The sequence below is a fragment of the Vitis riparia genome, chromosome 2, assembly GCF_004353265.1.
Source record: "Vitis riparia cultivar Riparia Gloire de Montpellier isolate 1030 chromosome 2, EGFV_Vit.rip_1.0, whole genome shotgun sequence".
In the NCBI taxonomy this organism is placed as follows: Eukaryota; Viridiplantae; Streptophyta; class Magnoliopsida; order Vitales; family Vitaceae; genus Vitis; species Vitis riparia.
In genome coordinates this window covers 7,412,489-7,429,645 of record NC_048432.1, presented here as the reverse complement: position 1 = coordinate 7,429,645, position 17,157 = coordinate 7,412,489, and positions in this window count along the sequence as shown.

Here is a 17,157-nt window from a genome sequence, read left to right as displayed (position 1 = left end):
ACATTGAAAGTGGCATTAACATTGTACTCACCTAGCAAATCCAACTTATATGCATTGTCATTGATGCACTCAAGGACTTGAAAAGGTTCATTTCCTCTCGGAAGCAACTTAGATTGCCTTTGTGCCGGAAATCTTTCTTTCCGCATATGTAACCAAACCCAATCTTCGGGTTCAAAAATCAGCCGTTGATGCCCTTTATTAGCTTGTTTTATGTAGTGCTCCATCCTCCTCTCAATGTTGAGTCTTGCTTTCTCATGTATTTGCTTAACAAATTCAAAAATTTTCTTTCCATATAAGGTAGCACATTCAGAAAAAGGTAATAACATTAAATCCAATGGAGTTAAAGGATTAAAATCATAAACAATTTCAAATGGTGAAAACTTAGTGGCAGAATGAATGGTACAATTATAAACAAACTCAATGTGTTGTAAACACTCTTCCTAAGTTTTTATGTTCTTTTTAATAATTGTCCTCAACAAAGTAGACAAAGTCTTATTCACTACTTCAGTTCGACCATCAGTTTATAGGTGACAAATAGTAGAAAATAACAACTTAATTCCTAATTTACACCACAAAGTCTTCCATAAGTAACTCAAGAATTTAGCATCTTTATCCAAAACTATTATCATAGGTATACCATGTAATCTTACAATTTCTCTAAAGAAAAATCAGCAACATGTGAAACATCATCGGTTTTGTGACATGGAATGAAATGTGCCATTTTAGAAAATCTATCCACAACCACAAAAATTGAATCCCTACCACATTTAGACCTAGGCAAACCTAACACAAAATCCATTAAAATATCAATCCAAGGCTCACTAGGAATAGGCAGCGGTGTGTATAAACCATGGGGTTGCACTCTAGATTTTTCTTGCCTACATGTGGCACATCTACCACAAATTCTCTCAACATCTCTTTTCATGTGTGGCTTACAGAAGTGTTCTTGCAAAACGGCTAAGGTCATAGCAACTCCAAAGTGTCTCATTAACCCTCTACCATGGGATTCCCTTATTAACAATTCACATAAAGAGCAAATCGACACACAAAATTTATTTTCCCAAAACAAGAAACCCTCACGCCTAAAGAACTTACCCACTGCTTTTTTCTCACAAACCCAAAACTCCTAAAAAAAATCGTCGTCTAAAGAATACAATTCTTTAATGTGCTCAAAACCAAGTAATTTTGCATCAATAGTATAAATTAATATGTACCTTCGAGAAAGTGCATTGACAATGATGTTTTCCTTATAATGCTTGTATCGGATGACATATGAAAAAGTCCCAATGCATTCCACCCATCATACATGTCTCCTATTCAATTTGTGTTGTCCTTTTAAATGCTTCAAGGACTCATGATCGGTGTGAATCACGAACTCCTTAGGCGAAAGATAGTGTTTCCATGTTTCCAATGTTTGAACCAATGCATACAATTCTTTATCATAAGTAGGGTAGTTTAAGGCTGCCCCACTTAACTTCTCATTGAAATATGCAATCGGTCTTCCTCTTTGCATAAGAACTGCACCTATACTCATACCCGAAGCATCACATTCAATTTCAAACGTTTTAGTAAAATCAAGCAAAGCAAGTAAAGGAGCATGAGTTAATTTTTCCTTGATCAATTGGAACGTCTTCTCTTGTTTGTCTCCCCATTTGATTCCAATGTTCTTCTTGATGACTTTGGTAAGCGGTGCGGTGATGCTACTAAGGTCTTTCATGAACCTCCTGTAAAAACTAGTGAGTCCATGAAAACTACAAACATGACCTACACTCGTGGGACTCGACCAGTCTTGAATCGTGTAGATCTTCTCTTCATCAACCTGTATTCTTTGTGCACTCACAACAAAACCAAGAAACATAAGCTTATCGGTGCAAAATGTGCACTTCTTAAAGTTAGAAAATAACTTCTCTTTTCTAAGTACATCCAGAACGCACAACATGATCATCCAAGTTTTTGCTATAAATGAGAATATCATCAAAATAAACAACAACAAATCTACCTATGAAAGCACGCAAGACATGGTTCATTAATCACATGAAAGTACTCGGTGCATTAGTTAATCCAAATGGCATAACTAACCACTCATATGAACCATATTTCATTTTAAAAGCAGTTTTCCATTCATCACCCTTTTTCATTTCTATTTGATGATACCCACTCTTTAGATCAAATTTTAGAAAATACATAAGCACCATGTAATTCATATAACATATCATCTAAGCGAGGAATAGGATGACAATACTTTACCATTATGTTGTTGTCTACTCGATAATCAATGCACATTCTCCACGTCCCATCTTTTTTAGGAACCAAAATCATCAGCATAATGCACAGACTCATATTTTCCCTTACATACCCTTTTCCATCAATTCACTAACCTATCTTTGTAGCTCAATTGTCTCATCAAGATTGCTTTGATAGGCTGGTCAATTTGGAATAGAAGCACCCGACACAAAATCGATTTGATGTTCAATTCCTCAAATAAGAGGTAAACCATGTGGAACCTCCTCAAGAAAGACATAATCAAACTCATACAAAAGAGAAACAACTAAACTAGGCAAAGATGCGTCAAGTTTTTTAGTGTTTAAATAGGCATCTTTGTACAAAAGTACAATCACTAGATGATTTAAAAAACATCGTTCTTTTTAATTTCACTCGCTTTTACATAGAAATTTGTTTTTCTCTCAATGGCTGAATCTGTCTTCTTATTTTCTCTTTCATTTTTCTCAGTCTTTTTTTTTTCTTTCTGATTTTCACTTATTTTCTTTATCTCGCTCTTTTTCTTTAGATCACTCTCTTTTTGTAACCTCACTTGATCTTCATAAACCTGCTTTGATGACAAATGGACTAGAGTGGTTGTCCTTTGATTAAGCACAAACGAGTATTTGTTGGTTGTCCTTTGATGAAGTTTTGTGTGATGTAGTTCTGATGCAAGATGGACACTTGTTCCTATTCCATCTCCACTCTCAACACTTTTCTCATCTCACCCATTAAAGTTTTTGTTAGAAACTTCATATCAACCTCTTCTGATGCATTCCTAAAAGTATTTTTTATCCTTGTTGTATGACATGTTTGTTGCAAAACAAAGTTAGAAAAAAAACTAAAAAAATAAAAACCTCTCACACTCCCTCACGTGTCTCACTCAAATAATGATTCACTCAACTTTCACTCATGTTTTCACACAAAATCAGATTGGCTTTTAACCTCTTATTTGCTCACCACTCTTGTCTTTTTTCACTCATAGTAATCCTCTATAGGTTCTTATCAAACTAATCAAACAAATATAAAAATTTCCAACAATAATTCACCAAGGACTCACCAAGAGAAATTCATATTTAAGGGTTTGGCAAAGCAAGGTTGTGTCACGGATTTAAGGGTTTCAAAATTTGCACAAAAGAATCAATTCTTTTAAGCTTATGTATTTAAGGTTTTTTTGGAGCAAGAAATTCGAATTTGTGGAATCAGAAAGGAACACAAAGATGTAAAATTGAAACAAGAATTACAATAGTTGAATCATAATATCACTTTTTTTTTTTCAATTTCATTTGTTTTTTCAATTTTGTTTTTCTATTTCAAAAAAAAAAAAGGCAAACCTACAACTAGTGCCAAGCTCTGATACCAACTAATACGATCCACACCACGAAATTGAGAAGCTTGTGGATCAAGAATGACTCCAAGATTGTCTAAAAAACATATTTGTATGAAAATGTGGCCCATTGCTTATATGGAAGCAAGAGCCTTGGTATAATGAAGACACCATAATCAATTATGGAAAGATTGATTGATAAGTCGAAGAAGAACACCACGAAAATATTTTCGATAAGTTCAAAGAGTTCTAAAAGAACTAAAAAGAATTTTCTCTCACAAAATTATGAATGAAATCTGTATTATTTTTCAATAAGTTGATGGCTATTTAAATACAAAGAGTTACATGAATTTCGTAATTAGAAAATCCCTAAATATTTTGCCTAGGATTCGCAAATAGCTAGAAAAGGGAAACTAGAATATCCTGAGTTGGATTCTTGAAATTGAATCCATTATTTCCTAAAATCATGCCTACCCCAAAGTAAAAAGGAAACAAGGGAATTTTTAATTTTTTACTTCCCCATAAAATTCAAGAATTAAAATATAATAATAAATAAGAAAGGTAATTTAGCAATCTTAAAATATTGCTTTATATTGCGCCAACCAATCTCCTTGATGAGTTAAAAATTGGGTAATCACCAATTTATGAAATTTCATTTAATCCACGCTAGATTATTCCAAATCTTGAATCATGGAAATCCAACCTTGTGGAACATGTAGAGCATCTTCCTTGGACCTCCACGAATTTACCTCAACCCAAATGTTTTGAATTAGTCCATTGAGAGTTTCCTTGGATTTTTTAGCTCGAGCCCTTGTAACCAGACCAATTGGAACTTGAATAGGATTTGCATTCCATTAGTTAGTTGTGCCTTCATCAATTAAGAAACCTCATTGGACCATCCTCTTTTTAGAACCAGCTTGAACTTGTAAGCTAAGCTTAGATCCTTCTATTAGGAATTCCATTTCTACACAGGTGCATCTAAGAGCCTTCACTGTCACTTTTGTCACAGTTTGGATCCAGTATTCCCTCCTTTTTGGTCTCCTATTGAGTGTGCTTAGAGTTTAGTGTAAGTTTGAGTATCAGTTAAATCACTCTTTATGCATTATGTAATCTTCTTTTTTATCCTTTAAGTCTAATGTACCCTCTCCATGAGACTTTTGTTAGCTTACCCTTGTCCATGTATTTGTCTTATGATGCATTGTCATCTTTAGTGCCTTCTCTTATGTCTGTCATCGTCCTATTGTATCATTTACATTATGAGGAGTCAACCTATGTATAAGTCAATCAAGTCTAGAGTCACAGTCTTGGAGAGGGTGTGTTCGTCATTAGAGGCATCATGGTTGTTTTTTTTTTACATCAATCCTAGTATAGTGATACAATCTACAGTCCATATTGAGAGTCCTTTATAGTCTTTTACTTTCCGTATAGGATGTACTCATTGGCTCAATGAGTGATATGGTGTTTTTCTTATAAATGTGTTCTTCCTTTTTCTTATGAGTGTGTTTTTAAATCTCTTGCTAATATATGTCAGACTTTTCATATGAGGCATTTTATCACTTGTATATCATGAGCACTGCATGACCTATCATAGAGGATGTTGAACCCATAGACTTAGGATTGGGGATTGACATAGGGAGTTTAGGATTGTGACACAATTTTTCCTTACGATCAAAGCAGTATCTTTTACATATCCATATCCATACCTTAACCTTTTAGACATGATGACCTACTCATTATGAGTCTTGCAAAGCATGACCCTTGACACCACTATATGACTTTACCATCCTTGTATGTCTTAGCTTAGTTTAGTAACACTGCCTACTCTTTCCATTCCTTTGTTGATATGACTAGGTAGAGATTAAGATGATTAGTCCTGAGGTGAGTTTTACATTAATGATGAAGAAGGGTTTGTGATGAGGGAGTGGCTAGTTGTTTGATGAGATTGTTGACTATTCTATGGTTGAGATGGGTAGAGAGGTTACATGGAGTATTTGAAGTGAGCTTTCATACAATTCTAGAGAGTTGATATGGCTACATTGGATGGATGCTAGTCTTTAGTGTTGACCATGTGAGAGTTTGAGAGCACGATGTTCAAGGTCATGGTCAAAGTATGGGTGGCCATCATCCCTTACATGTAAAATTATTTGTTGCTAGCTCTTTGATCCTCACAAGAGCATTATGGCCTTTTCTTTCATTACCTCATTTACCTATTACACCAAGTTAAGGACCATTTAGTGCTTGCATGCTTTGATTAGGGGCCTTATGAGCTTTAGACCTGACAAACATATTAGGTCTTATCCCTTACTCTTCATTATGATATTCCCACTTTGACATCATCATCACCACTTTTTATTACATCACATGTCACCATTTATGATGTTAATTTGCTCTTTCTTTCCTTCATCGTTGCCTACTTGGCACTATCTTTGCTTCATCCTGAGTGGTGGTTTTCCACACATCACTATATGGACGATGATCAAATCCTTCCCCTTATTTCACACTATGGGTAGTGCTAGGAACCTTGGATTTCTCCATTCTCTTACCTTGGATCGTGTAAGTGCATGCAAAACTGCCTTAGGCCTCTAGATCCTATGCAATGGAAGCAAAAATCAAATTTTTAACATTCTAGGATCAAGAAGAAAGTCATTAAAGAACTTTACCTTAGATTTAGATGTTCCTAAATCAATTCCTCTTAGTGAAGATGAAGAAAAATGACTTTAGAAGTCTCATACACCCAAGACGTTCTGCTCAATGACTCAAACCATGATCATGGCACTCCAAAGTGTAGGCTTAGTGTGGGTTTTAGAAGGAATGATCTTTTAGCTCTCACTTTCTCTAAAGGTGGAAGACAAAGTCATGGAAACCCTAGCCCCAAAAGGGTTATTTATATGGTTCTTCAATTGGGCTTAAGTGACTTAAGCCCATGAAGACTTAGGTTACTTAATCTAGCCCAAAACGGATCCTAATTGATTACATAGGGCCATTGAATTAATCAATTAACCTAATCCATAGAACTTTTTTACTATCCCCTATGTAACTTTACACAATTACCAAAAGACCTTTATGCACAAGAGTAAACCAAGATCTAATCCAATCCTCATAAACGGGATCATCATTGTATATGTGCTCAAAGCGGCGACCATTGGGACCTTAAAAAGTACTAGCTCGTCAGAATCTAATCCTAAAGTTGGTTCAACATTTCATTAATTAGAGCCAACATATGTGTTCTAATAGCATATATTTGATATGATTTATGCACCAAGATTTTAACTTGTATTTTGGAGATTTACCTCAGGCTCAAGGGAAGAAAAGGGTATAAGTTCAATCACTTTAGAATTTGAAAATTCAAGAAAGGGTTAAATGAGGAAATGAGCAAGTCAAGAATAATGGACTATAAGGAAAGGCAAGACAAGGATATCATTAGTTTGGGAGATGAGAAATGACCATTATGGAGTAAGAAAGAAGGCAAGAGAACATGGATAATCAAGCATGAAACAAATTCATCAAGTTGCATGGAAGTTTGGAACTCAAAATCTGGTGGCAACATGTACTCTAATTTTGAGGAAAATTTTGGAGCACTTTCCAAAGTTCATTTTATGCATCCTATATATTTTTTTGAAGCTTTATAATTCAAGAATCCAAAGCTTCAAATGGTGTGTAAATCATATATGAAATGAAAAAGTTATGACCGTTTGAAGACAACTGCACAAAGTTGAAAAACCATTTCGAAATGATTTCGAAATTCAATTTATGAATTCAAAATCCATTTAGAAATGACCCTAATTTCGAAATCACACACTACCACATTAATATTTCACCTTCTCTACTTCGATAATTGCATCTTAGGCATGCCATCCGCCCTAAATGGGCCCTACACAACTAGAAATCATGATTTTATTATTTTTTAAAATCATTTTTAGGTAATTATTTGTAAAATAAGTGGCCAATATGAACATGCCACATGTTAGGTTTTTTGGTGGAAACTATAAAAACTCAATATTTAGGTTTTCTGGGGACTTGATTTTTTATAGGAGTAAAGATGGCTTGACAATTCTTGGGGGTGGGGAGAAGAAGACCTTGAAGGTTTTTCTTGGTTTTTTTTTTCTTTTCTTTTTTTATTATGAAATAATTTCTTTTTAAATTTTTTTTTAAAATCAAGAATGGTTCTTTCTTATTCTTTTATGACCTATGTATGTGAAGACATATTCATAAAAGGCTAAAAAACCATCTTGGGGTGAAACATGAAAACCTAGGGCTAGATCCAAAGGGAAACAATAGGTGAAATTGGATTAATAATGGAATCAATGAAAGGTTAGGGCACTAGTATTGAGATCATAATACCCTCTAAAGTTAGTTTGACTTAGGAGATGATACAATCGCATATTCCTTGATGCTAAGGATTCTTGGTAATTCTTGATCCCAAGTTATCAAAGGTTTTTTCATTGTTATCTACCCTAAGCCAAATCTACACAAAGTGGCAAAAGCCTAAAAACCTTATACTAAACCTAGATTTCATGTCCATTCATCTATTAGGTAATTCAATAGAATACAATATAAAAAGTTTAGATACGAATCAACTCTAAGGTATGGAACTCAGGTTGATCTCGTTAGACTATGCATTTTGATTACCCTGAGACTATTAAATGATATACCCTTGTTTCGCCTAAAGGTTTATATTCGAAGTTGGATTATGGACTCCCAATCTTGATTAATCGAATTAAAAATCAATAATTATTCTATAATTTAAATAGGTTTATTTTTTAAAAAAATTATCCATATTTTATTCTTATTTATTTGAATTAGGGATTTTTTTACCTTTATCAAATACTCAACCCTTTGAATTTAAAAACAAATAAACATACTAGAGTTGATCTCAAAAGACAACAACTTGAAATACTACAAAGTTGTGGTAACTCTATCTCTGGTTTTTCTTGACTAGAGTTATCATGTATTTAGGCTTCAGTATTTTATTTATAGCAGAGATTGGCGATCATTCATTAAAGAGAATCAATTACACTCCAATATCCCATGTAAATAACAACGAGATGAAATTCGGGTCCGTGATCTACTATTCACTACATGCAGACTCCCCATGAAATGGTGTCCATAACTTAACGAGTTAGTGCTATCAACTATCAAGATTACCTCTCAAATCCTTGAGTTACAAATCCCAGTTATTATGTGATCAATTGACATACTCTAACTCCAAGGAGCATATGTCAAATTTCCACTAAAGGAAATGTTATGACCATAGTCTTCTAGATCACATATCCGTTGGATTACCCAAGGAGACACATTACTTCAATGCATGAGATATCATGGTGCGTCTATTGAGAATATTTGTTTCCACCAACCTCTATCAACATTAACCGAACCTATAGGGATATATGACAACTTAAGGGTTTTACCTATAGGTCAAAGCCTCCTAATGACTTTGGCATAGACACAATATCTTCTCAAGCTTAAGAGTCCATGCGGTATAGCAACTTGGTGAATCATGACAATTGATAAATTTACATGATGATTCACTGTAGGTCCTGCCTAACGTGCATCACATGCACTATTGCACTCACCATGGGAAAACCATCCTAATGGTCAAAATAAGTCATCTCTTCAATTATGAGGTAGTGGACTACAGTTTCAGATGGATTGTCTCAATCTATAAACCAACTGTGAACAACTCATTACTCTACAACGACCCCATAACTTGGATCTTCTGTGCAACGCCTAATGCACCCCAGTCATGTACAATACAAGTGATGTGGGGAATACATACTCAAATAACCAATTGGTACAATGAGATAATTAAGGGAAACCAAGAAACATAAATAAATAAATTTACAAATAAATCTTAATCTGTTACATCATGTCATGCTTTCCAAGGCTCAATCCCAATAAACTCTTACTAGCCCTAATGCATGTTGAGAACACATCTAAAACCTAAGTTATCCCTATGATGATGAAAAGGGTAACAATCCATCGTAGTGATACACCAACATATAATCCCTTGTTCTTCGAATATGCTTGAGTGTATGCTTGACCATTGTCCAATGCTCCATGTATGGATTGGACTAATATCTACTCATCATCCCTACAACAAAGCAAATATCTGGTCTAATACATAGCATGACATACATAAGGCTACCCACCATAGAAGCATAGGGTATTGCCTTCATGTGATCTTTCTCCTCAGTCTTCTTAGGACATTGATCTTGAGAAATAGACACTTCAGTCCTGAAAGGTAGCATACCCTTCTTAGAGTCCTACATCACATACTTGACCAAAAGCTTATCAATGTAGGTGGCCTGAGATACCACAATCTTCGTATTCTTGCGATCCTGAAAAACCTTAATCCCAAGAATATATTTCACCTCACCTAAATCTTTATTCTCAAATTGAGTAGATAACCAGATCTTAACTAATGACAATAACCCTACACCATTCCTAATGAGTAGAATGTCATGAACATACATGAGCAAAAGGACCACCATGCTTCCCTATATCTTCTTGTACACACAAAACTCATCCTCATTTTGATCAAAATCAAGAGTCTTGATTGTCTTATCAAAACACCTATTCCATGAGTAAGGTGCTTGCTTTAATCCATAAATGGATTTATGCAACTTACACATAAGGTGTTCTTGGCCCTATGCTATAAATACATCTGGTTGCATGCATCATATAGATGTTCTCTTCAAGATCACCTTTCAAGAATGTTGTCTTGAAATCTATTTTCCATATCTCATAATAAGATGCATCACAATGGACAATAGTATTCTAATGGACTTGAGCATGGCTACTAGTGCGAAGGTCTCCTCATAGTCGAAACCATATTTCTTACTATAACCCTTTGCTACCATCCTAGCCTTATACGTCAGAAACTTTCCATCTACCCCTCTTTTTCTCTTGTAGACCAACTTACAACATCCTATGGGTTTTATCATTTCAGGTGCTTCTACAAGATCCCAAACTTCGCTTGAATATTCAGATTCTGACTCTACGTCCATAGCTCCTTGGCAAAGAATAATATCATCACTGCTTATTCCTTCATCATAATATATGGGATCAGTCTAATGTTCCTCTGGAATTGCCTTGAAGAACTCTTCCAAATACATGAACCAATCTAGCTGCATAATAATCCTCCTACTACGACGAGGCACTAGTGTACTAGAATTGACTGGAGTGGTAGGCGTAGGAAACTCTAGACCCATAGTCCCCCATGTTAATGTTGGAGTGTCTTCAAGTGCTTTCCAATCTATATCACGTATTGCCATATTACTCATCATATAGTCATTTTCCATAAATTTGGCTTTTGTACTAGAAAAATGGGTATTGCTTAAATATCACTTGAATAATAGTTAAAAGTCCAATAGGGAACACCTAGAGAGGGGTGAATAGGTGATTTTAAAATTTAAAACAATATTTGTTAATTATATCCGACTTTTATTACTCTAAGAGTTATCAAGAATGTCCTAAAGAAATAAATGGTTATACCTAGAATCTTTAGGTATAAATAAAAAATATAATTTTTACCTTTTAGGGATACCTTGCAATTGGTTAGGGATAAAATAATATAATTATTAATATCCAAACTATTTCCTAAGAGATGTTAGACAAAACAATAGTAACTACTAGAATAACCAACCTAACAAACTTAAAAACCATTCCAACAAATCAATCAAAGATATCTTGAGAGAAATTCAGGATAACAATAATTGATTATAATTATAATAACCATAACCACCAATATAACCAACCCAACAATCTCAAAAGCAAACTATCCAATCAATCCAAGATAATTAATATCATCAACCAAAATATAAGTAGTAATAAAAGCATATGCAATGAGGCACAAGATTTTTACGTGGAAAACCCCCACAATTGTGGAGATAAAAAACCACGAGGTCTAAGACCTACTAATCTAAATCCACTATTCGAAATCAAGTCACATAGATTTATGTGGTCACTTTACCCTAAAGACTTACTCTTCAGTGCCTACAACTTGATCCACGTCTGCGACGCAGCAACTACTTGTTGCTCCCTAGTAGATCATTCGATCCCTCCAAAGGGAATAAGGTATTGAACTAGCAGTTAAAAAATCTAAATCTTTGAACGAAAAAATTGAGAATGTTGTGTCAAATTAGTCTTTGCCCTCAAAGACTACCTTTAAAGGATAAGAGGTCTTCCAACAAATTCTAAGATCTCTATGATCTTTCTAATCTTTGATCTCTAACCCTTAAAGGATTATAAGGGAGGTATTTATAGGCAAAAGCCATAAATATTTTGATATCTCAAGTTTCCAAATTAGAGTTTGAGTGATTCATCTAAAATACGTTTCTAAATTTGGTAGGACTGATATAATCACTTAAGTGGACTTAGGTCGTTTGTGCACTCCGCTTAAGCGGTTCCTACCGCTTGACGGTTTCTACCACTTAAGCGGGCTGACCCCTTGAGCAAGACGAACCACTTAAGTGACCCCTATTTCTTTTGAAAAAATATTTTAAAACATTTTAAGTCCAAAAATGATACCAAACTTTTTATACCTCAAATAAGCCTTATATGCCACAAGCCAAATATTTTTAGACATACTTGTGACTTCCAGGTTGGATAAACAATAAGCCTTAATTTTTATTGGAGAGAAAATCACTATCTCAAAAGACTTCTATGACCAAACATAAATTGGAATAAAATTGCCAACATACAAACAATACTCAATGTCCTAACAATACTAACAAATACCTTCTAGTTAACCTGATTATAAAAGTGATGTTCTCTCATTCCTTTTATATAGCCTACAAATTGACATACCTCATACCTTGCTTCCAACTTGTCTACCTTTGGTTTCAACACATGTGTAGGACACCTCTAAATGTGAATCTATTTCAAACTGGTTTGTGACCTTTCCACATCTCTCTAAGAGTTAAAGGTACTGACTTGGAAGGCACTAGGTTTAGAATGTAAGTCATAGTTTCCAAGGCATATCCTAAAATGGATACAAGAAGTGATGAGAAACTCGTCATAGCACTCACCATGTCAATCAACGTTAGATTTCTTCTTTTTGCTACTCCATTTTCTTATAGAGCTCCAGGTGCACTCAACTAGGATATAATTTTGTGCTCCGTGAGAAAAGAATCGAACTAAGTAGACATGTACTCTTCACTTCTATCATATTAAAGTGCCTTAATACGTTTACCCAATTGGTTTTCTAATTTCACCTTAAATTCAATGAATTTTTCCAAGGCATCAGACTTCCTATGCATCATGTACATATATCCAAACCTAGAGTAATCATTCCTAAATGTGATGAAGTACTTATAACCTGCATGTGCATCAACATTAAAAGGCCCACACACTTGAGTATGCATTAACTTTAAACACTCTTTGGCTTTATAACCTTAGTAGTAAAATGCCTCTTGGTCATTCTACCTTTTATACAGGATTCACATGTTGGAAAATCCTCTAGAATCAAAGGAGATAAAATTCCAGACTTAACCAGTCTTTGGTCATTTTTACATTAATATGACCTAGGTGCAAGTGCCAAAGTTGTGTTTGATTAGTATGAGGTTCTTTCCTTTTGTGTGAGATAAGATAATTCTCATTACTTGGCAAAACAGATAATGAAGAAACATGATACAAACTATCTATCAATGATCTTGAGTATATAAACGAATTATTCAACTTAATAAAAATTTGTTTACTCTTAAAAAGAAATAAATAATTCAGTTTACATAGGCTATAAACTAAAAAAAAAAAAAAAAAATCTTCCTAAACTCAGGAACATAAAGACAATCTTTTAAAACTAGAAGACTATTATAAAAAAAGATAAGGGTAACATCTCTCACTGCCAACACAACAACTCTTGCTTTAAAAGCTAACGTGAAGTACATATCTTCATCATTCAACCTTCTCCTTAGTTGAAACCCTTGTAATGAATTACAAACATGGTCAATGACTCCAAAATCTATCCACCAAGAATTAGTGGAATCCAGCACTAAACATGATTAAACTAGAAGAAAATGATGCATACCTAACTATCTCTTCAAGAATTTAGGGCATTCCTTCTTCTAGTAGCCTTTTTACCACAAAAAAACACTTGTCCTCACCTTTGCTCTTATTTTTCTTTCCATTACTCTTAAACTTTCATTTATGCTTAGTGGACTTTATAATATTTTTCTTCTTCTAACTAAAAGAACCTAAAGAACCCTTCATTGTCATATGAATACCCTTTTGATCCTTGAGAATCTTCTCAGCCATTTAGAGTTCCCTCATCAATTTAGGTAAGCTCATCACCATCTTATTCATATTATAGTCGAGCTTAAACTAATGGAAAGAATCCGGTAAGGTCTCTAGAACCATGTTAACCTAGGTTTCCCCATCAATCTCAGCTCTAAGGATCTTCATTTTGTTAAAAAGTCCAATCATACAAATCAGATGATCTCTAACGAGAGTTCCTTATGACATCTTAACATCCATAATAGCTTTAAGAGTAGCTTGCCTATCTTATCTACCCTAACCACCAAACATCTCATGGAGATTGATAAGAATATCATAAGTTGTTGGCATAAACACATGTTGATATTACAACACATTATCCAAAAACCTAAGTAGGATACACTTGGTCTTTTGATCCGCCCTATGCCAACTATGCTAATTGTCCTTCTCCTCCTGAGTTCAATGTTCATTAAGGGTAGAAAAAGTAATTTCCTAAGCAACCCACTTTAGTTCTTCCTAAGTTTAATTTTGAAAATGAAGTATGTTCCTGATGGGAAAAAACTCGAATTTCTATACTTCCCAAGCTTGGATCAGGTTAAGAACATGCATAACCATCCTAGGCTTATTCTAAATCCTATGCACAACAAAAAAAAAATAGCATTTTTAAACGTTAAAGAGATTGAGAAAGTGCTAATAAAAACCATACCTCAAATTCGAATGTTCTTAAATCAAATCCACCTAGTGAATATGAATAACGAAATCGCAAAAGTCTCATAAACCTAAAGTCTTCCATTTGATGACCTGAACCTTGATCTTAACACACTTTCGATGGGAATGGAAGGGAGGGTGGAGGCTATGACTCTCTTTCTCTCTCAGATGGAAAACACTCTCTAGATAAAGCTATGGGAACTCTAACCCCTGGGGGTATTTATAGGGTTTCCTACTAGACTTAAGTGACTTGAGCCTACTTAAGTCTTGGGTCACTTAATCTAGCTTAAAACGATTCCTAATTAATTAATTAACCCAACATGGCCTACTACTTAATCAATTAGCTCAATCTAGAGACCTTGTTCACTTATCCTTGTGCAATCTTGCGTAATTATTAAAACACCCTTATGCACAAAAGTGAATCTAGAGCCAATTCGACCCTCATAACGTGTGCCAACAAGGTATATGAGCTCAAACCGGGGACCACTAAGACCCATAGGAATATTGGTTCCCTCAAATTTCAATTCTAAAGTTGATTCAACATTTCACTAAAGAGAATCAACTAGACTCCAATATCATATGTAAATAACAATGAGATACCAAGTGCTCAGGTCCGTGACATGCTATCCATTGTGTTCAGTCTCCCCATGAACTGGTGTGCGTAGTCTAATAAGGTGAAAACTATCAGCCTTTTAAGACTATCTCTACCATCCTTGAGTTACAAATCCTCTTATTGTGTGTTCAATTGACATATCTTAGCTCTCAAGAGCTTATGTCAAGTTTCACTTAAGGAATTACTATGACCATAGTTTCTATGAACACATCTCCTTAGGATTATCCAAGGGGACACACTGTCTCAATCCAAAGAGATATCATGTTGTCTCTATTGAGAATACCTATTGCTATCAACTTCCATCAATAGTGACCCAATTCATAGGGAATATATGATCAGTTTAAAATCTCACCCATAGGTTAAAGACACTGCTAACTTCAGCACAAATTCAATATTCTCTCAAGGTTGAGAGACAACACAATAAAGCAACTTAGTGAAGTCATGACTAATAGATAACCTTAAGTCATAACTCACCATAGATTCTATTCAATGTGCAACCATATACACTAGTGCACTCACCATGGGAAACCCATCCCTATAACCAAGACTAGTCATCCCCCAAATTAGGAGGTGGTGTACAACAGCCTATAATGGGTTGCCTAGACCCATGACTTGATTGTCAACAAGTCATTCATTTGCAAGGAACCAATGACTTGGATCTTCCATGCAACTCCTAATAGACCCAAGTCATGTACAATGCAAAAGATGCATACCAGGATGCTTACAAGATATAATGCATGGAAAAATGATAGATAAAGTGAACTAAAACATTATTAAATAAATAATAAAAACCAAGAATTTATTATATCATGTCATGCTCTTAAGGGCTCTATCCTAACAGTTCCTTATTTCTTTTTAAGTTGTCTTGTCTTAAAATAAAAAAATTTACTAATACTTAGCACATTTCAATTTAATAAATTATCTTAAATAAGGAAAAACATATAAAAATTCATTTACTTAAGAATACCAAAATATATTCTATGCCAAAAATAATAAAAAAATAAAAAACATAAAAGACATAAAAATAAATTAAATAAATAATTCCTATGACCCAAGACTATCAATTATCATGATTCACCAAACCACTATACTGCATGGAATCTCAACCTTGAGAGGATATTGAGTTTGTGTCAAAATCAATAGGAGACTTTAACCTATGGGCAAGACCCTAAAGTGGTCCTATATCCTTATAAATTGGGTCACTGTTGTTGGAGATATGTGACAATAGGTATTCTCAATAGAGGCACCATGATATCTCATGAGATTCAAATAATGTGTCCCCTTGGGTGATCCAAAGGACATATGATCATGAAATCTATGCCCACAATAATTCCTTTAGTGGAAATTGACATGAGCTCCTTGGAGATAAGAGTATGTCACTTGATCACACAATAAGTGGGATTTGTAACTCAAGGCTTTTAAAGGTAATCTTCATAGGTGATAACACTATCTTGTTAAATTACAAACACCAGCTCATAGGGAGTCTGCATACAATGGATAGTAGGTCACAGACTCATGCACTTGGTGTCTCACTGTAATATACATAGAGTACTGGAGTGCAATTGACTTTCCATAGTGGGATGTTGAGTCAATTTCAAAATTTGATTATGAGGGAGTCAATACTCTTATGGGTCCCAATGGTCCTTATTTTGAGCTCATATTCCTTTATGACACGCTTTATGAGGATTAGATGGGTTTTTAGTTCACTTTTGTGCATAAGGGCGTTTTGGTAATTATGGAAGGTTGCACAAGAATAAGTGAGTGGTATCTCTGGATTTGGCTAATTGATTAATTAGGGCCTTGTAGGGTTAATTAATCAATTAACGACCTTTTTTGGGCTAGATTAAGTGACCTAAGCCCATGGTGGTCTTAAGTCACTTAATTCTAGTAAGAAGCCTATAAATACCCATTTAGGGGTCAGGGTTTCTATGTCTTGCCATTTTCTCCCTACAATCCCGAGGGAGAACCCTAGCCTCCACCCTTGAGATCTTCACCATATCAGTGCGTAGATTCAAGGAAGAGTCATCGAATGAAATAT